The sequence below is a fragment of the Corvus moneduloides genome, chromosome 4 (assembly GCF_009650955.1).
Source record: "Corvus moneduloides isolate bCorMon1 chromosome 4, bCorMon1.pri, whole genome shotgun sequence".
NCBI classification, from domain to species: domain Eukaryota; kingdom Metazoa; phylum Chordata; class Aves; order Passeriformes; family Corvidae; genus Corvus; species Corvus moneduloides.
Genome location: NC_045479.1, coordinates 43,201,351 through 43,227,029, shown reverse-complemented (window position 1 = coordinate 43,227,029; position 25,679 = coordinate 43,201,351). Strand labels below are relative to the sequence as shown.

The following is a 25,679-nucleotide window of genomic DNA, read 5'->3' as shown; positions in this document are numbered from 1 at the left end:
GAGAATTCAGAAGTTTGGATTAGTGTATTGATGCTTGCAACACCTTTTGGCACCTTCCTTTGAAAGAGGAAAAACTTGCACCGTATGGGAATTATTTCTGCTTCCAAGATTGATCCTGCTGTAACTGACATCGTTCATTGCCCGCTCAGACGTAACAAGGGAGAAAGAAAAAAGCCTGTGGAGGAAGTTTTTCCAATTCTGTCCACAAATACATTTGCCTACTAAGATTTCAGTAAAAATGGAATTTGATAAATAAATGCATGCAGAGTAGCCTTTTTTATCTGCTTTCCCTCTACCTCTTTTAACAACTGGGTTGTCACTATTGTTCTACTTAATACTGCCATTTTGCAGTTCCCCTAATATAAGAAATTAGAAGATTTTAGAAGCCTGTTCCTGGATTGAAAAATTTGCTGCTTCATCTGCTTACTCATCCTCTTCAATTGTAAATTATCTCTCTCCACACACACACACACTCACAACCCCCTGTCTAAGCTCGATAGGGTTATCATTAGCAGGGAGGGGAACAAGATGGGGAAAACGGAGTAATTACCATCCTTTATTAAATTATGCTGCATTAATTAGTTGACTGGGTAGCTCAGGGATTGTGTCTGCTCATATCAGAATGGTGATTTTCAGTTCAGAATAGCATCTGTTTCACAGCTTTAGGGGAACAACAACAAAAATTAATAGCATATGGATTATGTCACAAAAAGAGAGGTGCTGCATTCATCTGTCTCCCTGCCACTTGCACATCAGAAGTAAAGAGCAGACATCACCTGCCACAATCTCTTCTGGACCACAGAGGTTGAAGTAAATTTTTCAATTGCTTTTGATAGAAAATACAATATTTCTCATACATTTTAAGGGGAGTGGAGATTAATTTGGTTTCTAAAGACTGTTTGTTTCACTTTTTGTGATGTCCAAGCTTATTTTGCTTGTTCTAGTAGAGAAAAAGATGGTTTTGATGGATCCTAGTATCAATTTGCAATCCATCAAAACACAGACCATTTTTATTTCTGCTGGAAGGAAATTGAAAAATACTGCTTCTTGTCCTAAGAAGCATAGAATTCTTGTATATGAAAAGTACCACCATGGGCTTCCTTTTGGTCTTGTATTTTGTAGGCCTGAATCTACAATTGGGCATTATTTGTTCAAATGTGGCAAAGACCAGAACTGAATCCTTCTGGTTTGTTTCACAATTTCAAAAATTACCTGATACAACACTAGGTGTTTAAGGCAGGTCAGAAAGCTCCTGCTGCATTAAAAAATATATGGATTCTTTTTCTTCTAAAATACCAACATGGGAAAATGCCTAAAAGTCTCAAAGGGATTCTTAAAACCAGATTTTATTTAAATAAAAAAGGAAAACTGAAGTACTTTCAGCAATATGGTATCATTTTTTCAGATAAAAAAACAGAATCTCATCGACTGTTACTACATGATTTGCTGTTCACAAAAAACTGTAATGTATACACTATATCTGTACACATATATGGCACAAATATATATATTATATATATATATATTCATATTTAACAGACAGGTTAAATATAAAGATAGAACAAATTAACATACATATATTGCAGAATAATGTAATGGCAATGAATAGGGAAGAGGGTTAAGAAACCAGAAGCAGAATGTACATCTTCCTCACAGTTGACCTAAAGAACATGGTACCTCCCTCTCAGTCACCAAACTTTCCAGGAATGGTACTGCCCTCCAGGCACCAGAGGTGCCAAGATTATCCAGTTACCTAATGAAAACATATGTAAATTTTCTTTATTTATTCTGACTCCTTTAAAAGGATAGCCTACGAGCTTGCAGCTGCTCAAAATCAGTTTCTAGAAGGATCTTATAAAAAAAATTGCAAATGACTTTCACTCCAGATTTTGGTTTTCTGACGTCAGCAGCAGGATGCACAGTGGACAAAGTATTGAATACAGTTTCCCCTCTAAACAGTTGGGCAGGGAAATGGCTCTAGCAACTAAGAAAGTAAAACGTGTTTTGCTGTGCTTTGAAAGGTTTGTTCTTGTAAACAATTGAAAATTAACTCATAACTTCCTTTCTTTCTATAAATTTTTAATATTTTAGATCAACAAGCTGCTTTGATATTTTATCAGCCTCCTTCCTGCCCATCCCGAGCCCCTAAAGGGAAATTTTAAATATAGAATACAGCTTATAGGTTGTGTTAGTCCAGCTTGAGCTTGTTTCTTTCAGACAGTTTCTTTCACAGAAACAGAACCTCTAAGGAAACCTCCCAGCACTGCAGCTTCAAGGCACACACAAGCCCTCGTTATTGTTGGAGGCCCCATCACCCCTCACACAACCCCTATTAAGGAATGTGAATGCTGCCTCTGGGTCTTCCTTTTTGCATGCTAGTCAGCTTTCTGTTTAGCCAGGAAAAATAAAAGGAGTGAGAAATATGCAGAAATTCTGTACGTTGTTTGCATTCCCCTGAAATATTTCTTTAGCTGAAGGGGATCAAATCAATGAAATATAATGAAACCATATGCTCATTATTTCAAAATAGAGCAGCTGCTTCAGGGAGTATTGAGGAGATTTATTAATTCTACCAGCACTGCTCATTAAATCTAGGTATCTACATACCTGTCTTCCTCAACAAAACTCCTCAATAGAAAAATCACCCCTGTGGAGTTCAAACTGATGTTCATCTTGGCATTCTTCCCTGTATCCTTCCAGAGTGGAGAAGACAATATGCTGAGCTGATGCTGCTGGAGAAGTGGAAAAAATCATCTATGTGGAAAAAGCTATCTAGCGTGGGTACAGTTTGGAAGTCCTGTAAGAGGGATGTGTGTTGGCAAGGACTGATTCTGCCTGCTATGGACCATATGTGCATTTAATTGAGTTTGCAAGTTTCCAGGCAGAATGCCAAATGGGCAGTCTACCATCTGATAAGAGTGATGAAGTTTTCCCCCTCTTGTTCTCTCACAAGCTTTCAGTTCATACAGACTTCAAAAAGTAAAAAAAAATCTGTCCTTCTCTGAGACTGATATTGGGATATGTATAAATCATCAAAAAATACATTACAGAAGTCTAAAATACTGGATTTTTTTAGAGGTTTTACTTCAACTGTAATACTGAATCTTGAATAAAAAAATATAAATTAACATGTGTGCCCCTCAAGCGGCATTATCTGAGTCAAAATTGTCCCCATGGTTTTCTCTTCTGAGGACAGGGAATTAAATGAAGCAACTTCCAGTTATAATGTCCAGGAGCCGGAATAGGCTCAGGGAAAGAGAATTAAGCGAGAGACTTTGCAAAACCAAAGTAGTCTGAGGGCCTTTGTTTGAACAGGTGCTGCCAGCTGATTTCCAAATCTTAATACAGCCTGGGAACGCCTCATTCCAGGCATTACAGCATGTCTGCACTGTTGAACACAGAAGTCAGCAGCCAGTTAAAGAGCTGGATGCCTGGTCGTCCCTGTTTGCAGTTACTACTTTGTTGCTTTGCTCCTTATGGAGATTTCCAGAGCCTGTCAGTGTGAATTATTCTTGTGGCATTTCCCCTTCTGGTCAGTGCAGACCTGCTGAACCTCATGACAAGATCTGGAGGAAACTAATCAATCTCATGAAGACTGCTCAAAATTCTTCATGACTAAAAGAATAAGTTCCCCATAAGGGAAGGGGTGCAGTACCTTCCAGGAGAGAAAACTATACAATTTTGCAACAAACTTGACTTGAGAATTTTAATTATTCAGAATAAAGGTAATATGAGGACTGATGTTCTTTTTGCAGTGATAGCCAGATTCTCAATGTTTAGGTGGTTGTTCAAAAATTTTTTCAGGAGGTCCTTAGAACAGGATAACTCAAGAATTCTCAAATGAAGTAGGAAATGATCACCATTTTCAGCGGTCCATTCAGAGAATAGGATACAAGCAAGAACAGTAAATCTGAGATTTGCACATTGTTGAAAAGAAAGCATTGTTATTTGTTCAAAATCCTTCCTTTTTTTTCCTTCTACTTTATCACAACATTCCTGTCTGAGATCATCCAATGTGAAAGTTAGTTTGCTGTAATTTATCTTGGAGGTATGGAATAATTCTTAAGAACACCTTCCCCCACCCCTCCCTCCTTCCCAGGCTGTACCTCCTCCTCCCAATGGCACAGGGAGATGGGGATGGGGTTTGTGGTCAGTTAACTTAGTATGAAAGAACTTCCAACACCATAAGTCTTTACTACATGGGTTTCTTTGAGAAAAATATAGGTAGAAAATAAATGGAATCTCTAGAAAATATGGATGTTGTAAGCTAGAATGTGTTCTGAACAATTCCTTCATTATATATATATATAGATATATTATAAAACTATGTTGTCTTTGAAAGCACTGAGTGATTTGGACATTGAATTTATGAAATGCATGTGTCAGCGGCATAGAACATTGTGCCAAGGAGTGGTTCAATAAAGAAGAAAAATAAGAAAGCTTGAATTATTATCAAGCTTCTTACTGCTTTTAGATTTTAGTTGTTGATTCCCTTCAAAGACCGGACTGAGTTTCAGGCTATTTATTTTATGAAATGTGATACAACTCTAGTACATAATGGTGTTAAAATTGGGAAAATAAGTGGTGCATAAGTAAAGGAAAGTAGATTTCTTTTTTCTTCTCTTCTGCTATTTCACTGCTGTGTCTCTGTTGCAATGAAAATGTTAGACAGTTTTAACAATGTTTTCATGGCCTATTCATATCTTAGCAACAACATTTGTTTAGGAGTCTAAAGATATTTTTAAAATGCATACTTTGAATTTTATACTAAAAGCTGAAGAGCAAGAGAACATATGGTCAGGAGTTTTATGAGTCTTTAGGCTGCTAACTCTTAAAATTGCATACAGAATTAAATCGTGCAAAAAACTTACAAAACAGTTAAAATGTGCAGTCAATGAGTATTTGTAATGCCCCTTGATATACAGTAGAATGGCAAAAGAGAAACTATAAACCAGCCTTTAAGTTGTTTATAGATTTTTAGAGGCAGATTTATTTGTAATCTTGATTTAAGTGGAATTAAAAAATCAACTAGCTACTAGTGGCCCTACAACCACTGCATAAGATGCAGGATTCTTTGGCATTGTTTTGTTGGGGTTTTTTCTGTTTTTTGACTTGGGAATTCAAAGCAGCAGAGCAGCAGATTACATCAGGATCCAAGAATTGTGGGTACTGCTGCAGACTGACGGTGTGATCTCAGCCAAATATTTAATCTTTTTTCCCTGTAAAACAAGACAACGGTACTTTCTTACTGCAGAGTGGTGCTGTGAGCTGACTTTACTGTATAGTAATGAGGGATAACATTGATTCTTTACTGGTGAAGAATGTTTTACTGGAGTATCATAATTCTGTAAGACACACATTTCTTCATAAGCAGATATTAAATACTTCAAGAATGCTAAGTAGAAAATATTGATAGATTTTTTTCTCATACAGGCTGCATTTGCCACAATGTTATTGCCATTTTTATTCTGATTATTCTGTCAGCTCAGTTTCTACTACGAATAATTGTCAATTTTAAGAGAAAATCATCCAGATAATTGGCTGCACATTTTGGACTCAATACTTCTGTTTAAAAGGTGTTGTGACCTTTCATCTGTCTTCAGTAAGTGCATTGTTTGTTTATGTGCTGTGATTTGTTGCTGAAGAAGACAATTGTTAATATCAACTATCATTTAAACTGCTTAATTGAAAGAAAACCAAACTAATTTACATCCTCAGGGTTAAAGAAGTTATAGTCTTTAGTTTCCTTTTGAGTCTTTTTGGGGCAACAAGGAATATGGAGCGGGCTGAGTTTTGCTAATGAATATTTACACAGCTAGGAAAATGATCTGTATTGACGGGAACCAGAAGTTATAAAACACAATAATGTTGCTCTGTAGTAACAAATGCTGCTAAGTTAGAACAGCTGCAGTCATTTTGAAACAGTAAAACTACTTACAAACTGAGCGTTTTGGCCTTCAGATTCACATTTCATTTCAGCTCGTAAGTGTTTCTTCTTATACCAGTTATTTCCTTTTGTGAAACTGACATGAAGAAGCAAAGACCCACAAGCAGTCCTACAATCTAATTCTTTCCCTTGATTATTTTCTTTATTTTATGATCTGTTCTTCCTTCCAAGTCTTTGCATCATCATCACTCACATCAGCTAGCTGCTTCCTTGGCACAACTCCTGGAACATATCCTTTGCATGTCAGCATCTCCCAGCAGCTTTATGAAAAAATAAACTGGCTGCATTTTTTTTCCACCTTTTTATCTAATTTCACTACAGTATGCAATAGACCAAAAAGATAAATAGCCATTTATATGCACTCTTCAGATATGGAATTTTAATCACCATCTTTTGCATTGAGAACAATCTTATTAAGGCAAAAAAAATTAGGGTGTATTTTATTAGAAAAATATTTCCAAAGCAGTGGTCATGGCAGACCACAGCAGAGGACTTACTAGGGATTACCTTTTACTTTTAAATGAATGTTACAGCTTCTATAAAATAACTGTGACACAACACACAATCATTGTCCTCCTATAGAAGGAAGTCATGTGGATATGAAGTCATACTAAAAAAAAATTAAAAGTTGCAATAATAGATTTACCCAATATATTCATTTTTGAAGTATCACTGAATATGTCTGACTTAAAACTATTGCACGTCATTCATTGAATTGACAAACTTTTCTTGCATGGATTGAGAAACAGTGAATCAAACACTGCATGAATTGAACTGTCAGGCAATACACCACAGGATCACTCCAGTTTTTATCAGTCTTGTACTTAAAGACCAAATCTTGCTTGAAAAAATACTAACTTGAGAGAAAAATTCAAGAATATTTCTATTTCCATATTCTTCAAACTCAAGAATGATCCGGTCCAGGTACAACAACCTGAGCAGCCAAATTGTTATTAGACCGATGAAGGCACGGATGTCATGACCATCTTTTCATGTCTATTTTTACATGGGTTCCACTCCACAGGAAAGAAATCACAATGTTTGTACAGTATGGAGAACAGACAAGGGGCAAGAGCAAAGTCTGTATTGAATGTATCTGATCAATGAAAGATGGGGGCAACACTTGCACAGACAGCCATGCCTCGCAGTGTGTTGCCCTGTCCTGGTCTTCTGATCTCTTCAGTTAGGGAGCTTCTTGGCAGGCACAGAAACTGTCTTCTGGGCCATCTATCTAGAATTCTTTCCAAAGCAGAGAGTGAGGAAGAAAGGCAAGAGTGGGGAGCAGTTGTGAAGGTCATATTTAAGTCCTGGAGCAGAGCCACAGTGTAGGTATGTTCCTGTATCTGAGAGTAAATCTAAAATTAAATTAAAAGATACTAAAACATTTTATGGAAAGGGAAAATAAAAACATTCTGAGAAGAGAAAGTCAAACTACTTATTTTCTCTTTCTGTCATGAATCATTTGCATGAATTAATGCAGAAAATATACTTCTGATTTTATAAACCCTGCGCCATTTCCTGTGATTCAGTCAGCTTTCTGTAATGCTTTTTAATAGGATGTACAGATAAGTCAGAAACAGAGGGAACAGGGACTAACTCTTTCTTCATTTTACCTGTTTCTCCATCTGATAGGCATAAATAAAGAACTACACAAACACCAGAGCTATCTGCAATTGCAAAAGTCACCTGGAAGCTGGAGCTGTTGACAGAGAGCCAAAAGATGGTACAGTGAAAAACAAAAAGAATTGAAGAAGAGAATGAAACAGGTTGCTTAGCATAGTCCTTTCTTCTGTGTTTTTCAGGAAGAAAATTGTCAGCATAAATCACGTTCTTGGGCTTCTTATTTATTTTCTTGGGTTGTTTATATCATTCAAACGTATTATGCAAGAGAAAAGGAAAGATAGTAAATTACAACATGAGAATAGATTCTAGCTTAATTTTCTCCAGAAAAAAATCAAGGTTTTTCTAAGTAAAACTAACTTGGAAATTAAAGCAACATGTGGTAAATAGATAAATACAGAATTTCGAGATTAATTTGAAAGTTATACTGGTATTCTGAGCAAAATTTTACTCAAGATCCAACAATGGACTCCTGTCATCACCTTTCCGAAAGCAAGTGCTACATACTCTATGTTGTGCTAACAGTTAGTCATTAAAAAAAATCTTAAACTACCATTTTCCAGGGTGAGACAACAATATGAGCTTTAAACTGATTAGGGACATTTAATTTCAAAATTCTGAAAGCTGGAAAAGGAAACTAGGATGTTAAACCAATGACCATGATTAATAAATAAGATGGGTCTTTGTGGCATCTTTGAAACCCTGCTATTTTTCTTTGAAACTCTTTGAAAACTGTGGCAATACTTTTAATCATTTCCTGTGCAATAAATTATAAACCCTGGTATAAGTTTTCCACATGTAAGGAGAATTCATCAAAGAAATGTTTACACTGAATGATATGGCTTACCCTAAAACTTCTAAGGGTCTTCTGTTAACTTTAGTCCTGAACCTTTGCAATAGATTCATTCACAAAACTAGATATACAGACTGTATTTCATATATTCTGTAACTGATAAAGAGGTGAAACACACTTGGTACTTTCTGGGCTGGCAACGGGAAGTTGGAATAGGGCAGAGTCAGATCGTAATCAGCCAGTGTGCCAGCAAAGTATGAGCATTGCAGAAGTAGCATCTGCTTCTGTTTTAGTATGCTGAGCCTTATTGTCTCACCATTAGGCATGATAAATTCTTGTTGGTTACCTTAGCTATGAGGTAGATTTATCCAGAAATCAGGAGAAAACAAATGGCCAATAGTTCAAACAAGATATCCAGAAAAAAAAAAATCGTTATTGCATCAAAGGAACATATTTCCATGTATCTGGAGTGGAGCCCAGTTGAAAGCAAACAGAAGCAGAGTAATTCTGCAGTGAATGACTCATTGGCACAGAAAGGACCTACCAAACATTTGTCAAACTGATGCTGAGAAGAGGAAATTAAAAGAGAAAGGCAAGCAGAAGAGATACACTGGTAGAGACACTGAAATAATTTGTGAGAATATTCTACCTTAATACAAGTGCCAGTGAAAGCTATATCTGATGGGTTAAATGACCTGTACTTTTCTTTCTGGGTTGCTGCTTTTAGACACCAGCTTCTTAGGACCATATGCACAGATAGACTTGTCTGGTGGATAGGGCCCACAATAGCAGTAAGCATGACTTGCTTTCAAGGACAAGAATTTGTGCCACAGATCCAGGTGGGAGCCAAGAGCCAAATCGGGTGATGAAAAACATGGCAGGTGTGCTTTCTGTATTCATTGTTTCACAGCTGCTAAAGTTTGATGGAAAACCTGTTCGATAGTATTTGCCATTTTAAAATTGACCAGATGAAGACAGCATGAAAGCCTGTAACTTCTGCTTCACCACCCATACAGCACCTGCCATTTCTACCACTTTCTTTCTCTACGAGAAATGCTCTTGCAAACTTATTTGAAGGATGATGATGCCTTTGTAAAAATAAAGTTGTTAGATGGGCAGGGGGGGTTGGTATTTATATTTCTCAGAATCTATTAAATAGAATTTGTTTGTTTTGTAGTAATAATTTTGTAAAGAGAACTTAAAAACATGTGGACCACATTTTTACATGCATTGGGCCCACATCAGAGATCATACAAGGAGATTAAGAAAACCTGAAGTCGTAGGAAGAGTCTCAGTATGGAGACTTGCTGTCAGACCCTAGCTATCAAAAATGAGTAAAGGAACATAGGCGTTGATATAGCTAGCAAGTCTGAGTGGATATAATTCTTTAACTATGTTGTGAAATAGCTCTCTATGGACAAAATGATACAATTGGAAAATTCTGTTCCCTTTTTAGACTGAGAGCATGGTTTTCTCTTTTTTTTTTCTTTTTCTCTTTTTTGAGAACTGTTTACAGCTGTCTTCACCATCATCCTCTCCTTGTGTGCCTGTTTGAAAGCTAATTAAGATTTTCATGCTGAAGCATTTACATTACCAATATCCTTGAATATGATTATATGGTCATCTTGCATAGTTTATCTCTTTTTCTACTCTAGAAATACATAGCATAAATTAACTATTGTTTAGGATGACTATAATGGTGACAAATGGGCCAACCAAACTAACCTTCCTACTATATCTTGCAAATTAAGTAGAATATGTAGAGTAATTGTAGAAACAAGAGCTATATTCACATGCAAAAGTAAAAATGGCTTTATGCTCTATTCAATGTACTCACTGTAGACATTCTTATAATAAAGAACTGAATTCAAACAATTAGAATAATTGGGAGTATGAACACTGGGACGTGAAAAACATACTTTTAAAAAACAAGTATTAATTTCCAGTGAGATAAACTGTATGAAATAGACCTGAGTTAAGATTCAAGTCTGAGAAGTTTCAAATGTTTGAGCTCACTTCCAATTTTAAAGTCTTATGCAGAAGACACTCAATTAGCAAGTCAATACAGTTTTCAAGTGGAGAGCAGTAAAAAGTAGAATGTATTGCTATTTACTTTACAAATCACCATTCTGTGACTTGACATATGTATATGTATGTATATTACACAAGGAGAATCACATTTAGAAGGCTAGCATTGTCATTATCCAAAATAAGAAAACAAGACCCAGGTTCCAAATCTGAATTTTTAATGCTTTTTAAATATTTGGAATTAAGTATGATATATGTATAATTTTTTATTTGGACATGAAGCAATTTTATATTATTTTTTAGCTATCTTAAAGGTTCAGAATTATGATAGATGTATATTTTTTTTCCTCTGGACACTAAGTAATTTTATATTATTCCTTAGCTGTCTGAAAGAACTTGTACACTGAAAACAACACCCAAAAATATTTCTGAGTGCACTTCATATGTAAAGAAACAGACAGATAAAAGCTAGACCACCTTTATTATTTGGCTTTCTTGTAGTTTTAACTAGTCATATACATTGTTTCCATTGGTTTAAAAAAAAAAAAAGAAAACCAAAGTCAGGGCATTGTGTCAGTTTGTAAGCATCCCTTATGAGAAAAAAAGGAAGAATGACAGATTCAAAATGTGATTTGGAGTCCAAAAATAGGCATTTATTCTCCCCAGTAGATCCCAAAGGGATTCCAGGTGCTTTAGGAAAAAGTTTAAAGCAGACATACAGTGAGAGAGGACCTAGCAGCATGCAATCATCTGTAGCTGTCACTGAGCACAGCTCAACAAGAAAATCAAAGACAAGTCATCGACCCTCATTCTCTCTCTTGAATACATGGAAAAATTTCTTGTTATTTTGCAGCACCCTCCTGGGGGTAAAAGTGTAACCTTTCATCAAGGGCAGTGGGGGTCTCACATTTTAGATGGTGAGAGGTAGACTTCTGCCTTCTGTGGCTTTTACACCAATGCTCATTCTCATGGCTGTTTTGTGGTTGTGTTCATTCCCTCCTCCACCTGCTGCCATGGTGTGCTGCCTTGGAAAGAAGAGCACATAGGGCAAAGGGCAGGAGGAGGAGAATCATTATTTTTAGCCCCATGTGTTTCCTCTTCTGGGATATGGTGATATTTTTCAGTATTTTTCTAATACATGTAGCTCTGAAACCAGCCTGACCAGTGAAATTCAGCATTTTCTCTTTGCTTTCAACAAGACCCCCTCTTTTACAGGTATTTTCCAGCCTAACAGGGCAATTTACAATGAGGTCCAAAGAGGAACGTGAATTCAGGTAGTCTGGCCAAACACGTATCCCTCCATCTGTGCAGCATCCTCTCACACCATTTTACAAGGCCGGATTGTGACAGGACAAAAGGAAATAGTTTCAAACTAAAAGAGGAGAGATTCAGATTAGATCTTAGGAAAAAATCTTTGCTGTAAGAGTGGTGAGGCAATGGAACAGGTAGTTCAGAGAAGTTGAGGATGATATTTAAGGTCCTTTCCAACTCAGACAATCCTAGGATTCTATGTGGAAATGCGTAAGGCATGCCCTGGGAACAGCTACTAGATTAAAGCTTGCTAGGCAAAACTGAGGAGAATTAATTAATTAATTAATGGATGGATAACTTCCTGATAATTTCCTGAATACTTCAAAGTCCTGCATATGAAAAGAAAATCTTGCATGGACCTGTGACACCTCCAAGGCTAAGCAGAAGTTACCACCATTTTTCATTCCTGTGGTTTTGATTTTAGTGACCTGGTCTTAGTTAAGTCTGCTTTAGCTACTAAATCCTATCCAAAAGTTTATTACAAGCTACTAGAACTGTCAGAAAACAAGGACAAAATCAAGACTATTGGTCCAACGACAGACATATTTACAGTTTGCACTGACCTCATATGGATGTAGGTTTAAAAATATTCAAGTTATTATAGCAGAGTATAAAACTGTACTCAAGCATGTTGACCTCACTGTAGTTCTCAAGGTGAAACAAAAAATGAAATTGCCAACAAACATATTAGAGTTCGTGATTAAGTGGCTCTTTATACACACGTGGGAATATTGGGAGAGACAGTTTTGATGGGGAAAACATGATTACTTCTGATTACTCTGCACTGTCCCACTACAGAAGTCTGATATCAGATTTCAGTGGAAAAATAATCACAATAAATATGTGAAGTGTATATCATGCAACCATCATAAGTATCCACAGTTACAGTGAAATTGAATTACATATCATAAAAATTACATATGGGATGTCCCTTTGAAACTTCCTTCATTTATGTTATAGATGTAAGAGTCTTCAGAGCTCGGGCATTAAAAAGGAAGATCTATTGAAAGGGAAAAAAATATCCTTGTGTGAGGCTTTTAAAAATTAAATTAATTGCATTTTATCATGTTTTAAAATACCAAAACATGCTGCACACTGTTTATCAAAATGTGTCAATAAATTTGATACCAGGACAGGTATGGAGAAGGTCTCTTTTTTTACTATCTTTACTGCTGGGATTGTGAAAAGATGGGCTTCTTCAAATCATATGTGAAACAGGGGAACCCTACCAGATTATTCCTTACTGCATTTAAAGCTGGTTATTTTTCTGTACCCACTGCCTGCATAGGTTGAAAATGCATGGGTATGTACATGCAGTCAGTTCATAGAATCAGGGAGTAATATTTTTTAAAGCCCTATGATTTGTTGGAATATTAGAAGGGATCATCAGGAGAAATAAATATTTGAGAATTGAAAAGTATGTCCAGAGTTCTGGCACTCATAAGACAAATAAGGAAAGGACAAGAATGTGTGACCATGAATTTTACAACTACAGCCTGTGCAACTATCATTTAGCAAACATTCATTACCATTATTAATAACGTGACATAAATGGGAAACAGCAGACTTAATCCATACACTTGGCAGATATATGAAACAGCAGATGGCACTTTAAGTGGGATGGGGGGAATACCCAACAGACACCGACACTGCCTGGCCATAGATCTGGCGTTTATATAAATAAGTGAGACAAAATCTGGACCTAGTAAAGGCCTCACATGTATACACTTGTGTACAATTATTTTTGTGTCTGCTAGGCAGATCGTAATTCTGGCTATGACATTCTTTCCCTCTCATCTGGGAAATGTTCCAGCCATGTTCAAACTGGGGCTGTAGCAACATAGCCACATAAAATCCTGCTTGGGAACAGATTACAGTAGAAGATTGCCAAGGGTCCTGCCTAAATGTGTGCTCCCTGTGACACGAAGGAACAACGTAGTGTTTGGTTGTGTCTTGAAGTAAACAATATATACCTGCAATGTATCACATTAAACCAGTAAACTATGTGGTATAAACATCATATTGTTCCTAAATAAGCATTTTTTCAGAGCACTTTGTTAATGGATACAGGTGCATTCATATGTGGGTGCACTTTGCAGTCACCTGTAAGCTGTCATCCACACAATGTAACCCATATAACTCTAAATTTTTTCTGCCTCACATACTCTGCCTCACATTTTACACTATGTCATTTAAGAGAAAGAAGAAAATTTAGAAACTCATGTGATCCTTTCTGCTGGTTGTATAATCTCATATGTTGCTGAAGACCAGAAGACATGATAATAAGCCATTACTTTTTCTTAGTAAGGCACATTCGGATGAACGTACCTAAGTTATTTGTATGAATGATGTTCCACTTTGGAGAAAAGGCTATACTAATAATAACTTTCCAAAATTTAGACAGCTATGAATCCCTAGGACACCTTTTTCATTTCTTGAGAAAGGACTATTTCTTGACTTATTTTGATTACACTCACTAAAAAAACCTTCTACAATGTGAAAATTTCATAGGTACATAACATAAATAGATAAAATTATATCATAACATATAATTCTGATGAAATGTTGCTAGGCATAGAAAAAAAAATGTCAAGGCTTGCCTGAAGCAACTCCCCTATATAATCGAACTTCACTTTATTTTGTATGCACACAACTGTCAAATTTCTGACTAATTTTGTAAGCACATTTAAAAAACAAACTTCAGAACTAATGTTAACTTTGTACAAGACAGTGATGCCTATTCCACAGTACTAGGAACTAGAGCTTATTTTAAACATAAATTTTTGACATTCTTCTATTGGAAAACAACTGTTTCTTACTTTTTTTTTTCCCACTGCAATCCAGGATCAAAATACTGCAAATATACAAACAATGGTTCTTTGCTTTTTAAGGCTAAAGATATCAGTGTTAAGGAAATTAGTTTAGTGATACCAGTATTTGAATTCATAGTATTCTCCTGACATTCAGTTCCAGGTCTACAAATTCTTTAATATTTTGTAGCCTGGTCATGGTTAACTGCCATCTTTGTGGCCACAAGAACAAAGATATCTTTGAAAATGTATGTAGCATTTTGAGAACAAGTTTTCTCCGGGGGCTGCTAATATACCTGCTTGTCATGCAGTATGAAGTTACTTCACACTAGGACAAATTTGGGTAGCAAATTATGATGTAGGATTTTCCCTTGCTAGTAAGAAGAGAGAGAGAAATATCCATAGGTATTATTGGTGATGAAAGTACTTATTTTCTTCAAGGAACCATTTTATAAGCTAACCTCCTGGCCTGGACAATAGCATGGGTTTTGGTGATAGAAAAGCACTCATTTCTACCTTTCACTTTGCTGAGAGATTTTCCTCTGTTAATTCTTCACCATTACAGTGTCCTTCAGGAGGGTCAGCAAGTAGCCAAATGTATTTGTATTTTAAATCCCTCTATGAACAGCATAAGTCATTGCCTCTACTTTTCTGAATGTGATCCATTATAAGTAGAAGCACAGTGAAAGCAGTTGAATTCAGTGACAGTTACAGATCCTTACTTGGCACACAAGTCACAATGTTTGTAAATACTGCCAAATGACCACTGTTCAGAATGAAGAGAAGATAAACTTGAATAATGGCCCTGATTATTTAATCTTTATAGACAAGAAGTAGGCATGCGCACTTCTCATCTTCCTCTAGTACTGTTAGGCTTTGGGAAAAATTTCTGTAAGAACAATGCACAATTCTTAATATTTCCATGGCTTAGTGTGAAATAGTATTGCAAAGAAAAAAGAAGCTGCAGGATAATGAGAAGAGCTTAAGCTTGGAAATCATACATTTGATTCACAGACTTTCTTTCTCTATGGAAAACTGTGTAATGCAGTATTTAGTATTCAGGTGAATTTACCACATCCAATTATTTAAGCAATTTATATGCAACAGATTCTGTTTTTCCTATTTTGCTTAATGCTACACAAGAAAAAGATACCTCTCCACCCACTTCTGCTGGCAGCTTTTAGGGCATGTAGTGGTGGGGGGATGAAATACTCTTAGGCAGGATAGAAATAAATTTCCACCTCTTACTCATTGAAGAATATGCTCAATACTGGGTGGTTCAGAAACAGACTTCTAGGGAATAGAACAAGCTAAATTATTAGTTGAAAAGAAACCACTTCAGAAGAGACTTGAGTCTTAATAACTACTGGTTAGATTTGCATCCCCCTTGCTCTGAACTGCAAACCCTCTTCAGGGGGTAGGTCCATCTTTCTTCAGATGAAAAGGAAAGTCTCATTCCAACACCTCAGAGCTTAGAGCTACCACACAGCACAGAAGAGACCCATTTACAAATCTCTGCCTGAATGGCAGGGCCAGAGGCAGCAAACCTACATCATAACTCAGGAAGGACCAAGAAGGGCAAGAGTCTGAGATTGATGCAGCCCCCAAGTCAGAGAGCAGAGGATGCATGGGTAAAGGCCTCAGGGGAGATTTGCCAGGGTACTTCACCAGTATCTTGGTGCACTCATGGCTCTGACACAGAAATTTCTGCAGATGTCATTATATTTAATATAGAGGTCAAATAACTAAAACTGTCAGTTATGCTACTAAGACCCTTCATTAATCTCAAGTGTTTTGGAAAGATACTGTGTATAATATTTAAATTTATTTTAAAATAATCAGCCTTGTAAAAAGCTTTATCTTGAATGACCCAGTCATTACCTAGAATTAAAACAACAGTTAATGGCATTGAAGGCATGCAAAGTGTGTCAGGTTTCAATTACTGAACAGAAAAGGAGATTGACAAAATTTTGGCATCAGAACACACCTCTGTCAAGGGGAGTTATAATGTTTTGGACAGCAGGAATGGACAGAATTGAATTAGTCTGACTAATAGATCCTTCATGGAAGAAGTGCTGTATTGCAAGGACTGTGACAGATAAACCATGAATTCTGTATTACTGTCTAATATCCACGACAAAAGTGCATATATGCATGTAAATCACAGTGTTCATTATTTACTTGTGGGAATTTGAGAAAAATATTTCATTAACCAGTCAAAATGATGGAAAGATCTGCCAGTTATGATGCTACTTCAAAATGTATGCCACAGTAGTGTACAGTAGGCAAGATACAGCACAAGCCAAATTTTTTATTTTTTAAACTTATTTAAGATTCAGCCACAAAACTGCAAAACGTCCTGATGTGAAACCTAGAATAGCGTAAGTGACTTCTGAGAAATATTTCCTCAAATACAGCAATAGGACCAGGTACACCTAGAGTTATTAAGAGCACAAAGCTACACCTACACTCTTGGAGACCTTTCCATTAACTTCCTCAATTATTAGCATTGAGAGCCAGCTTGAGAAGTTCCCTCTTCTTCAAATTCCTCCTTAATTGCACTTTTACAAGGAGTCCAGTATAGCATAACACCTATTGCAAGAAGGTACATATTTTCATTTTGAATGTCACAAAACCCCCACCCCCCCCCCAACCCTAAACTGGAATCAGGAAAGTAAGGGCAAAACTTTACCACTTCTTTACATCCAGCTCTTCTTCTTTCAAATTACAGATTATCTGCCACTGCTCTAAATTCTTCAAATAACCTAAAACCTTTTTTTTTTCTGACTTTCTGAGATTAAAGTGAAAATACATATTAACAGTAACCACATTATAGGGATTAATGGTTTTCACTATTAAGTTTACATAGAGGTGGCCAAACAGGCAGAAAATGTTTTCACAAATTGCAATGGTTATGTATTTTAAAGTGTTCTGGAATTTACCAGGTATCCATAATGTATTACTATCTATTCTCTGGAGGTGTTTGAATACAGTAAAACAAGTATACTATTCCTTAAATCATTTGGGGGAAATAAATTGACATTTACCATTTTACCTAGTTCCCAAAGACTAGACTAGTAAAAATAGCAATATTTGAATGTACCTAGCTCAGAAGACATAGAGCCATTCTTTTTGTTTGATGGCTGATTCAGTTTCATAGTGAAAAAGCCCTGAAATCTTATCCTTTATTTTACATTGGCATGTTGAAGATACTGCCTCTCCCTAGAATTTTTGTATGGCCTAAAGTCCACTGGATTTAAATACCCGGGTCAGTGGGATTAAATACAAGATTATGCCACTTCTGAAATGAAAAAGGGTCAAAAGAAATATTGCAGACAATAATGGCTTTCCTGAAGAGCCTCTCTTCTCATTCTGTGTAGCGTGTCTGTTTGCATAAATTCAGCAAAAGACTACGATTACCTAGACTGCTCTAACAAGGCTTATATGTACTGCAGGCTATATAAGTGTCTCTTGTAGAAATGAGTGTTTCAGCTTTATATAAGAAAAATGGTTATACATGTTATACGTCTTCACTAAACTTAATGAGAAAAGAGATACTGCTAACATGAAAACAAGGCTAAGTGAAAAGTATTTCTCCATAGTCATAACCACGTGGTACAAAACAAGCAATAGAAATACTGTTTCATGATAACCTTGAAATACTACAAATATTCAAACCATTGGTACTTGGATCTTTGAATATTCAAACTATTCCCTGTGCAGTCTCCAGATTTCTAGAATTAAACCTTACTCAGGTCCCTCAATTAAGATTCCGCCTGCATAAAATTTTACTTCTATAGCATAGTTACTTGGTATCTGATGTTTGCATTTGAGACAAAACATTCAACAACCTGATCTGAAAAGCCTGCCCAAGTGAAGGTCACAACGTTCCCACTTTCTGCAACGGATTCAGGATCTCATCTGTAACGGAAGGAACATTTTATCTGTTTCAAACAGTACTGGAAGGGACTGTTACAGAGCATTTACAGAATATCAGAAAATGTGTTTCTGGGTAATAAGAATGAATAACTTTATTACAGCCCTTTTACTTGTTATTTAAAAATACATGAAATATAGAAGCTTCTTACACAAAAGTTTTGGAAACAGAAAAAATTATATTTGATCATTTCAATGGAATTCCTAAATGGGGCATTTTGATATTGCAATTTAATCAGAAATAAAAAGAGAAAAAACCTGCACACCTGCAACTAGTGTAACAAATGCCATCATAAGGAAGCCAGCTTTTTCTAATGCAAAGTTCCAGACTGATATAATCGTGTCTTTCATGTTTGTGTACAAGGCCAAGTACACTTTAACACTAATCACACACCACTGGAAAGCATCTCTTGAGTATGTGAAAGGATTCTGTAGAACACCTTGTAGAGTGGGAGTGAATAAGTTAAGCTTTTAAATATTTAAAAAAAAAAATTGCAGACTCTAGAGAACTGAGACAAGAAATATTTAACGTTGACAAAACCTAATGTTTAGCTTTTTCAGTTAAAGGTACTCTTTGAGACATACGCCTGGAAGAAACCTCTTGAATTCACCATTGCTGATCATTAAAGGCTTGTTTGTTTAACCTTAGCACTTTATTCATGTGCAGTTTGTACATGGATTATATAATTTGGAAAAGGACCATGAAAAGATGCTATATAAATGCTCTGTGTTTATTTTGATTACCACTGTAGCTAATATCCATTACTCAATTATGATAATCAAATGCCTTTTCAGCCTCAAACAATGCATAATGAAATGACAAATGTTTTTTACTTGTAAAATTTTGATTTGGTTGATTAAATAATTACAAAGCATATGTGTAAATATAAAATAAATCTTCCTTTATTTTACAAGACATTGCAAAATTTGAAAAGAGTCAAGCTGTACTTCAGTAATCATCATGGCTTTCACAGTGAAAGCTCCATCACTGTGGATGATAAAAGACTGATTCCCAAATATGTCATTGTGGATCTGTTTAGGTAGAGAAATTTAGTCAACAAGGGATTCAATTGTCAGCTGTAAAAGAACAGTAAATACGATTTTATCTTTTTGCTATAATTAAATTAAGAAAAGATTTTTTTAAATTTTCGGTTATTTGATAAAAATGTGAATATGTAGCACTTTTGTGCATTTCTTCCACCTTTACAACGGAATAAGGTTCTCATCTACTGTATAAGAGGGTTTTTTTTTTTCAACTGGAAATATTAAAAAGGTTAGTGGTTTTAAGGAGAGTAATGACAAAATAGAAATAATAACTAATATCAGAAAAAGATAGAACTGTGTTTACCCATAAAATATGTTATTAAAATGTGGAGGGTACATTAATTTCTCCTATACTCACTTCATTCAAATAACCTTGAAGTGAGTGTAGAAGGTGAGGGAAAGGCACCCCATCTCACCTAACCCCAAGTGAGAGGCAAACACAAATAGGCAGACAGGTACTTCCAGATGTCAATTCACTCAGATTCTGGCTGAACTGCTCTCTAAAAGAGCACAGAGTGGAGGGAAGCATTGAGACATATTTGACTTTAAGGCCGTTAAAACATAGTTATATGAAGTTGATCTTATGCAGTGATACTGCTATTTGTCTTGAAGCAATTTGCATTGGGTTTCTTTGAATTAATAGCAGGACAACGTTAGAGTGTTATATGGAAAACACTGAAAAACATTGAAAATATGATGCATCTATTCAGGTAGAAATTATATTTGTGTTTAATATGTATTTATTTATTTTCTAGGGCTTGCTTTTCCTTTTGCTGACTTATCACGTCTTTTTCAACTGCTAAATCAATACACCAAGATGTATTTCAGAAAAGACCCAAGAAGAGTCTATTTCCATCAAAAAGGCATTACTTGTGAGAATTTTCATGGGTAATCTGTGTCATACAAATTAATAAAACAAACATTATCATTTTTCTGTCCAGAATCAGGCATAAAAAAAGTCAAGATCCAGAAGAACACCATTACAGTAGAGATGATGCTGTAAGCTAATTGACTAAGCCAGCTGCTAGTCTAAGTCACTCTAAGGGTTTAGGGATTGTTCTTTTTTTTCCTTGAGAACAGTCATCATTATTAAACTTTCACAGAAAAACAAGCTACTATTTAAATAACCAAATAATTCCCACTTTAAAGACTTGTGGGCACATCAAATGGTACATTATCCTAGTGACAACATGAGGTACAAATATTAAGCAACCTGACACTTCAGTAATAGCAGGGAGTCTGGTCACTCTGGTGGTACTCAGAAGAAGACTGAGAAGCCTTTTTAAACAAGAATTAAAGGAACTGTACCACTCTCAGAATGCATTATCAGATTGGATCCATTTGGCCTGGAATCTTGCTTATTTTGGAATTCTACAGCATAAATCTGTACAAAAAAATGTAAGTGACACAGCTGTGTGACATAACAGTCAAGCTGTCCAGAAGCACACTCATGCATTTGAATTTTTTCCTGACATAATCTTTTAAAATGGTAGTAAACATTTTTTAGATACCATGAAACTGTCATATTAGCTGTTTTATGAAAGATAGCTAAGGTTTTTCTTGTTCTCATCTCTTCTTGGGATACACTTAACAAACCAACAGCATCACATTAAGGATATCCAGGGAACATAATTTTGGACTACAAACATTGCTATGTCTTAAGCTAAAACAAATAAATTATTTGGCTCGTCAACAAATAGACTGGTTTCAGTTGACTTAAAACAGAAATAAAGTTATAACATTTTCACCTAAACCCCATAATCTAGTTAACTTTTTTAAAGTCAAAACTAAAAGAACCCTCTCAAAATAAGTCTAGTTCACTCTTTATGCACTTGCCAATTTCTGAAAACTTGGAATTCCAACTTGCCTCTTATAAAACATTCAGGAATAAATATAAAAATAGTTTTCTCTGATTAATAAACAGTGATAGACTGTCCATGGCAAGGGGCTTGTAACTAGATAAAATTTTGGGTCCTTTCCAACCCAGGCCATTCAGTGATTCTATGATTCTATGACATTGTAGAACTGTTCTGGATACAGAACAAGTACCTGGCTGTGATTGAGAATCATCGTTTTTAGTAAAAGGAGACACAACGTGGATCTAAAAAGCATAGAATCATAGGATTCATACAAGGTTATTCCATAGTTATGAATCTTCAACAGTATAAACCCACACTTCTCTCTTTTTCCCTCCTGACATTCCACTGAAGTTGAGCCGAATTTGTGTAGCAATAATCTTTGTGAAGAACTGCAGGGAGAACACAGAATTAGCAGTTTGGTGGGTATAAAGAAGTCTTACTCGATTTTTATTACTTTATTTCGAACTAGCACACTGGTTGTTTGAGAGATCTTTAACAAAGAGTGAACTGTACCTAAGTACTTTGCAGAGAGACAGCCCAGAACCACTATCTAAAGAAAGCAGCAGCTCAGTGCATATGTTTACACAGTCTTGGTGACAGCAAATTAGTGCTGAAGTTATACTGCTACTGTGTTCTCAAGGCACTGATTCTACTAAACATTTTTTGTAGAAATTTTAAATCAACACACTTGAGACCTATGTCTTTGACATGAACATGGTTAATACCATGTGGAGATAATTTATTATGAACTTCATAATACTTGAACAAGTATCATGACCAAAGAAACCCTGTTAAATAAAGAGTTTTTTAGAGTGACAATTTAGTTGTGCAGTGTGTTGTCATCAGTTGAGATTTATCATAATAATGACATGTTTTTCACTTAGAAAATTGTTAAAAATTATTTGAATATGGGATTGGAGGAATGACTTTCTAAGTCAAATGATATAAACACTGAAAAATGGTAAAGAACCCACCTGAAAGGTAGGGCTTACATGGTTTCTGTTTGTTTGGGAAAGGGAAGTACTAAAATGAGGATGATGCCATGGGCAACTCTCCAAAAAAATTTATTTACAGATGTATATGTGCTTGAAAATTTAACATGAAAAATTGTCCTGTTTTGGAAATTAGAGACTGATTAAGCTAAATAAATTAATCTATTAATAATCAAAACATTTATAAAAAAAAGCTATGTAAGTTATGAGTGGCTTTTTTCTGTTAAGAAATAGCATTCCAAGTCCTCATTTGGTTTTATCCAGAGCACTAGTTAAAATGTAAATTTTGTTTTGGATATGACAACACCAAAATCTTGTGACTCATAAGCAAAAGCTTCTAACATCAGAAGTACTGCAAATGAGCTTCCATACTTATTTTCTAGTACTCATTAGATTAGAGATTAGATGTCCTTATATGATTTTGCCCTTAGCCAGGAAATAATCTTCCACAGCTGAGGGTTGTTTCTGTTCAGCCTATATAGTTTCAGGTTTGGATATGGGAATTAAAGTACAACCACCATTGTAGTAAGCTGGGCTTCAGAGGAACACTGAGTCAGACATTTTCTTCTGTCATTAAATAAGTATTGCACTTTTGTATTCTTCCCTCACCAATGGATATAGTTTAGCACTGAAGCTCATGTTATTTTCACCATGTTAGCCTGAAGAAAAACATTGCTCCCATTCTTGGATTTTTCTCCTTTGGCCAAGGATTTGTTGTAATTTGTTAAAAACCTAATTTATTTCAAATCCTATGGGACAGATTATTTTTTCTTTTTTCTGATGTGTTTCAGGCCTTGAGTCATTTTGTTGACTCAGCCTCTGTCACAGCTTCTGAGTCTGTGGCCAAAAGTTCACAGCCTTCAGGCTGCTTAGCTGCACTTCAGCGCCAAAAAAGGGCAGTCTGATTCCGAGAGGGCATAAGGGGAAAGGAGAAGCAAAAATTAATGCCAGGAGTAGAAAAGACCTGAAAGGATGAATTAAATCAGTGCAAAATTAATGACAGTGTCAGTGCACTATGAGGACAGCAATGGTGGAGGCTGTCCTTGGGCCAGGCAGGGTGAACCTCGACAGCCAGGGCCAGTTCCATGATCTCTGGGACCTCAGCCAGAAAGGTCCTGTCCTGTCTGCCCCCAGCTGGCAACTTTATCCCAAGATTAGTTTTGTAACACAGACCTGGCAATTTTTTCTTTTTTTTGTAGGAAACTGAGACAATTGGAAATGCTCGCAAAGGACCTGTTCAAAGTTGAAACGTTTGACAGTCAGGATAAGATTCATTTCAAAATGTCAGTCTCCTAAAAAGTTTTAGTGTTAAATTTAAGGTCACCTGCATTCCCTGAATAGCTCCTGATACAGGATAGTCACCTTGTAAAAATACTTTACCGTTCTGGATCATTGTCCTATAACTAGGATTTCTCTCCAAGCTGCCAACCTGGAGAGGTTGTCTTTGACTATAGAAGGAATTCAGAGGCTCACCTTAAGCAGACTGTAAGCTCTAAGGTAATTAACTAAACTCCTTCTCCGAGGACAGAACTGACCATTCTTAGTCTGTAGTGGCTGGACTCTCTGGGCATAGGTGTAGCTCTGCTCTTTTCCCAAGCAGCTGATTTAAAATATCTAGTTTATCAAAGAGATAAGGTGACTCTCTTTAAAAAAGTGTCAGCAAATACAAAGAGCTGTATGGGATATTAAGTCCCTTTCTGGCACAGGGCACTATGATCAAGCCTTGTTTTCAAAGCAGTTAGGTTCTTTGAAAATATGAGCCATAATTCCATCTCCCTATTGTGACATAACTTATCTGGGAGGCAAACAAAAAACCTCAGCATAAAGAGGAAAAAAGTATAAATCATTCTTATGGGTGGAATTCCTAGAACAAAGAAATAATTATAAACTTGAATTATCATTTCTTCAAGGAAATATCAAGCTTCATAACTATGCATGTAACAAATGAGCTTTCCTTGTATAAATAGAGCCTCTAGATAGCTTACCTAAAATCCTAAACTCAAGATCATTCGGAGAGTTATTAAACATACACATTTAAAAAAATGATAAAATATATAAACATCATTCGTTCAGAATGGCAAATTTTGCTCTAGAAAACAATCATGAGATTACATTTAACCATGTAATTGAATGGTATTCCTCATATTCCTGATGAAATTATCAATGTGGCAAGTTAATTCTGTGGCCTAAGTTCTGAGAGATGCCACAGAATTCAGTATATTCCAGAAATGGGATCTGAGATGCAGTGAAGAGTGTCTTTGACTTGAAATTTTACAGAGAAGTTAACTGTAGCTAAACTGATTGGATGATAGGTTCACACAAGTAAAACCCCATTGCCAGGCTAAAAAGACAAGTTTTAATCACTTCCTGACCTCTTCATACATCTTCCAACACCATACCTATTCTCTAAATGCGTTAGAACATTGATACCACCACAATATGTCTGAAGCATCCTCCAGGATTTGTTGTTTTCTGTGAAGAAAAAAAAAGTGGTTAGACTTTAAATTCTTTGAGATGGAATAATGTCTTCAAATATGATTGTAGACCCTGATGCTGGTTTTACCTTCAGTACGAATTAGAAATATTACTATAAGTAGCCCTACGTACTTTGTCCACAGTTATGAAGCTGATGTTCATTTGAAACAATTTATCAGCCAATAGGTGGCACTGAAAGTATTTAACATTTATCTAAATCTTCTATTTTCTTTTAGGAGAATTCAAGTTTCCCTCATGTAAATGACATGCTATGCTCACAAATTAAAAGCTGAGGCACATATTGAATTTTTTTATTAAAAATATTAAGTATTTTAAATAGTTGGAGAACTGTTGAGAATTTAAACAGTTCCCTGGATATCTGAACAAGTGCATCATACTGCTTGTATCCTTGTCAAAACTCAGTCTAAAGCAGGAGATCCTTTTGAGATTGTGGGAGCATTGGCATTCCAGGGAGTATCTTACAATGAAGTTTAAACTGTAAATATCTGGCAAAACTGTAGTGTTCCAGAAACTGGTTTATATTGCAGTTTTTGCATGCTGCAGGTCAATTTATTTTCTTTTCTCAGCTGCTTTCATTTTTGTAAACCTGCGAGGAAAGAAGGAGGATTTTGTAGTAAATATAATGTAATTTTTTGTCACTAGCATTCACCTAAATTAGGACAAATTTTACAAGAAACCTCTTCATTCTCTGTGGTAAACAAGTTCATAAACTATCCTATGAATAGAGATAATGAGGCACTTTAGACCAGATTGCCACGTACCATAAGATATTCATAAAGAAACAACCTCGCCATGTTACGTTTTTGCTAATTTTAATATATTGCTTGAGCAAATGTGATTCAG

At 35.8% G+C, this 25,679-nt stretch overlaps 1 long non-coding RNA gene across 3 annotated transcripts in view; it reads right to left on the bottom strand.

Annotated features, from left to right (window-relative positions):
- Nucleotides 1–8,670: 8,670 nt before the first annotated feature.
- LOC116443162 overlaps nt 8,671–25,679 on the bottom strand; it is a 29,200-nt gene continuing 12,191 nt past the window's right edge. For all 3 annotated transcript variants that reach the window (XR_004239764.1, XR_004239765.1, XR_004239763.1), the window contains one exon: nt 8,671–25,422. This is a non-coding gene — a long non-coding RNA (uncharacterized LOC116443162). The remainder of the gene's footprint in view (nt 25,423–25,679) is intronic.